Source organism: Acanthopagrus latus, chromosome 13 (assembly GCF_904848185.1).
Source record: "Acanthopagrus latus isolate v.2019 chromosome 13, fAcaLat1.1, whole genome shotgun sequence".
Lineage (NCBI taxonomy): Eukaryota > Metazoa > Chordata > Actinopteri > Spariformes > Sparidae > Acanthopagrus > Acanthopagrus latus.
The window spans coordinates 1778745-1783594 of record NC_051051.1 but is presented as its reverse complement, the minus strand read 5'-3'; the positions used below and the strand labels follow the sequence as shown (position 1 = coordinate 1783594).

The 4850-nt window shown below is 41.7% G+C and overlaps 1 long non-coding RNA gene across 1 annotated transcript; it reads right to left on the bottom strand.

The window, feature by feature from the left end:
• Nucleotides 1-744: 744 nt before the first annotated feature.
• Nucleotides 745-2658, bottom strand: LOC119031294. The gene is made up of 3 exons (XR_005078563.1): nt 1793-2658; nt 1439-1514; nt 745-1323 (listed from the first exon to the last, which is right to left on the bottom strand). It is a non-coding gene; the product is annotated as an uncharacterized LOC119031294 (long non-coding RNA).
• Between the last annotated feature and the right edge of the window lie 2192 nt (nt 2659-4850).

Here is a 4850-nt window from a genome sequence, read left to right as displayed (position 1 = left end):
GAAACAGGCTTTTCTTGCTGCAGTCAGTTGTTTCTTCCTTGTTTGTCCTTTAAATGAGCACCATTCTTGTTTCGAGCAGTCTTTTGTCCAGGCATTGTATACAGTTTCAAAAGTTATAAATCAAATACCCATATGTTTGAAAAACCCAGCACAACCGACTCCAGAGGTACATATAAACCACATACTGATATGTCTGGCCAACCCAGACTGCACCACCTGCTGCACCGTGCATGACAAATATACCCGATTGGACAGAGTGTGGCACCAAAGGGGTTGCAGTCTATTTTCCACTGGAGACAACCATGCCAGAAATATGGATTTTTGCCCTGGTACTGCAAGGCATTTGCGACTAATGCTCCCATGAAATGCCCTTTGCTGTAATTTATTACAAGAAACCACCTTTTCCCCTCTCTTTGCCATGGTAATAGCAAGCAGAGAGAGATATCCAGAGAAGGTGGGTGAGGAAGAAGAAATGGGGTGATGAAAGGTCAAGGAACTGGAGTTAAGTCAGGGGAATGGATGGTAGAAAAGGAAAGCAGAGAGGAAAATAGAGATAAGCTGACACAAAACTATTTTCTTGCTAGTATTTACCATAAAATGGTGTCAGAATTACAAAGTTATTTATTCACAGCATTTTAGACCAATTTTGAGCGAGGACAAGTAGTGTGAACATCAGAACAAGCTGACAGGCTCATTTCAACCAGCAATTAAAATACACGCAAGTCTGCAAAGCTGATGAAGTTGATATTAAACACACCAAGGTCATTCAAATGAGCATCAACACCTGGGAAGGGAAAAAAAAACCCCAAATCAATAACTTCAAATAGTGCCTTTTTAAAACAACTGTCCTTGAGCATCCTTATCTCTTCCCTTCTGCCTGAACATGATCACAACCCTGCAGCAGTTTAACCCTGATTAGCCCTTTAAATTTTTATCAGCCTAGGCTGAAATTAGGACGGTGTGTAAAAGGGCAATTCAGACGGCTTAGTTTATGCTTTTCTGATGTGTGCGATGCATATAAATCATGATCATTAACGCAAAATGCAGACCATGGTGCAGGAGAGATATAATGCGAGTGTATAAACGGAGGTCACCACAGAAAAGCTGATTGAAACATAAAGTCTTGAGGAGTTTGGAAGAGTGATTTCGTGCAAGTCAATTTTCTTTCATTCAGTCCATTATCTTGATCCCACCGGACCTCGCTGCATGTTCTGTACTGCATCCAGCACAACATACGGACTCATCCAGCTGAAATTCGAATCTGACACCACAGGGATTGTCATTCACGTGAGGCGTTTACTGTTTGTAACGGGACAGGTGGAACTAGAGAGGGAAAACAGAGCAGAAGGTATGAAAGTTTTGGGAACACGGTGAGGTGACGGGAACTATTTATTTCAGCAGCCAAGGTCAAGAATATGACAAATTTTGGGGCAGAAACCTGTTTGTGGATAATGGCATAATCCATCACCTTTGTACTCTCTCTCTGATATACAGGGGCCATATCCCGAGCATAGCTGGAACGAAATAAGCATCCAGACACGATAAGAATGTAAAGCTGTTTAAAAAACGTTGACAGTTTTCTCATGGTGCTGGAGACAAATGTAGGCTGCAAATGAGTCACAGCAATAAAATAAAACCATTAATTTGCAAATTAATGACTGACCATCATTGGGGGTATTCGTTAACATAATGATTGAGAACACTGCGGATCAAAATGATAGATGAGTTCTGGGAATGTATCAGTCAAGTCTAAAGGAAGTGCAGAGAAAGACAAAGATCAAATCTGACTCACAAAATCAGACAGATCTTGTTTTGTTCGTTCTGTGAACATGACCACCTGCTGCCAGCATCTGTCTGGGTGTGGGACATGCAGCAGGCCAGGTGTTCTGTATTCTGGATGCTTTGTAAATACGCTTCTGAATGAATCTGGCCAAATATGATATAAGATGGTGGCCCTTTGATCAGCGTCACTCCCGGACAGCTCTGAAGTTGAAACTTGTGCTGCACGACTCGTCATCAGAGCAGAGAACCTCCGTCTGAATTCAGATTAGAGCAAGACGAGTAGAGAGCAGGGAAGAATGGGGACGGACCACAACATGTCCACAATGAGCTGAGACTGTTTGTTTTCATCGTCTTGGTGTACTTTGAGTTTGAGCTTAAGAATTCTGACGAGAAGAGACCTGATAATGAGGACAATCAGTTGGACTTTTGAGCACTTTCAGTACAGAATCAGATTCTCAACCCACAATCATTCAATTTTTAGAGAACACATTTGAGCTTCCTGTTTTTTTGCGAGTGCACTGCAGTTATTCTTTTCGTGATTGTTACGTTTCCCCAGAGAACAGAACCTGAAGGACAGGCGTCTGCACAGATCACAACAGGGTCAAAGCAAACTGGTCTCTCAGTGTCTAATAAAACCCACAGCCGCCTGCTGATTCTATCAACATGAGAGACCAACAAAAACACTGGACCCAAAAACCAAAGGTGAGGTGGGAGTCAGTGATCAGGGGGAAACTAAATGTGTAGAAACTGGCCCAAAGAAAGAAATCTCAAACTCTCAGCTCAGAGTTTCACCCAAACAGAAACGCAGAGAGCCGACTGATGGTGTCGACTCCCTGAAGACACACGACCACCTGAGCAGGTGAACTGCAGCCCTCTGATAAAACCTCCCAGCTGACTGGCTGCAGCCAGCTGAGGGAGAACAGCACAGGTGAACCCAATAGATCCTGATTACCTGAGACCTGGACCTGGAGAAGCTCTGATCCGTCCGTAACAATGACCCACACACATTTTCACTCTCTTGTTCCTTAAAACAGCACCATATTTTTTTCACCTGAACAATCATCTTTAATCATAATGTTGGTCATCATGTTCAACACCCCATAACTAGCAACGGGGAGCTCCAGGTGGTACTTTGGCCAGAGTTGACAAATACACACTGAAGTTTCAGGTGCACAACTAACGGATCCAACATGTGTAGTTGTGGCCTGACAGTGACATCATCCCTCCTGTTACAGGCTGCAGGTGGAACACTCAGAGTACCTGCATGTTTCAGACGGCTGTAAAGAGAGTGCTCAGGGTAAATGAAAGGCTGTCGCTGTGGACTGCTGACAGATGCTCTGCGGAGTCACTCATTAATCTTTATTCTGTCTCGCTGGCTTTATCGGCCATAATCTGAATGAATGTCTATTTTGTTTCTGTGTGATTCGGTGCAAGAAGAATGTTGAATGAAAGCAGAACGGACAAGCAAAAAATGACTCAATGTTTCCAGTGTGTTGCCGTCTGTCCAGACGACGTGATGGAGATGTGACAGGGAACAGGTGTGCTGAGTTGTCGACCTTCTCCGGGCAGATTCCAGAAATGTATTGCCGTCCTCTGCAACAGGAAGAGAGAATGATGGTTGTCGATGAGCAGCGACACACTCTCTGCACTCCTCTCCTCGCTGTAGTGCACACAACGCAAACTGTGTTCTGTTTGTTCTATATCCAGGTGACAATAACAACAGTGTGACTGCTGACTGACCATTCACACATGTAGATATTATGATGATGCACTTTCAGCTACAGAAAACAATCAAACGTCAGAATGTTTTGTTCAAATTTAAGTTTGTATCACAATTTTCATTGTATGGAGGAATCTTTACATTATTTACAATAAAATTCTGCTTTTAAAGTTGTGCTACTTCAACTTGCCTTCAGCTTCTGACTTCAAATGTTTGGCTGATCAAACATTTTTATCTCACAGTCTTTTGCAGTCTGATAATAATACAAAGCATTTCTTCTGTCAGTATTTTGAAGCAATTACGCTTCAATATACAGATTTTCCAGTTTGACTGTTCAGCTTTTCTAGCAAAGTATTTTGCTGACACTGCTTTCAGTTTTCCTTTTTCTCCCTTTAACGATCAGAGGCCATATTAGGAACACTTAATGCTGCACACATACATTCGTTTACCATTGTTGTGCTTTGTTAAAATATGATTACATGTATTTTACTGTTTCAAATGAAGGCAGCTGTACAAGGAACGCCTATGAGCCTTAATATTATCTTGAAACAGGATATTAAAAGTGGCTCTGATGTTTGAATAACAGAATATATTGAGGGAATAAATTGTGTAGGGGGCTGTGATTTCCATATGTATCATATGGAAAACAGATCTTATATTGAAGATGAACATTTTCCCACCGTTTTTAATTTTATAGATCCCTCTGAAAAAAAATACATTTTGAAGAATTAGTACATTCATTTTAAATGAATGCTGTTTTGTTTTTTTTACCCCCCATCTGATGAGGACATAATCTTCCCTCATAGCAAACAGTAATTCATTCATGTGTAATATGTATAATTCCACACTGGATGGAACAATGCATGTGGTTTTCTGCCCAGGTGCGTCTAAAGTTCATTGAATAATGATTTGACCCATCGATCAAAAAGTGTTGTGGGGCAGAAGCGAGTAACCGCTGTGAATTATATTTAAAATCAGTGTTTCCATGTGAGCATACTTCTTTCTTGTGTTATGACATTAAGGAAAAGCAAACGTTGTCCAGCACATTCCCAGCGCTCTGTGATCTTCTGTCCGGGCTGAAAGCTGGTGGCCTTTAGTTGACAGGAATAATATGCAATGATTAAGACATTAATGGAGCCTCGTCACGGTGGCATTTGTCAGCTGCGATAATTATTGAATATTGCTTCAGACTGATTAGAATACTTGTCAGCGTCGTTTCAGGCAAAGATCTCATCAGCCGGGAAAGGTGACTGTCAAACCTTTAAGATTATGATAATTTGTTTTGTGAAAACAGCGCTGATTAGCCCTTTAAAGACCCAGATCTCTCGGTCCATCCTCCATCTCTTTC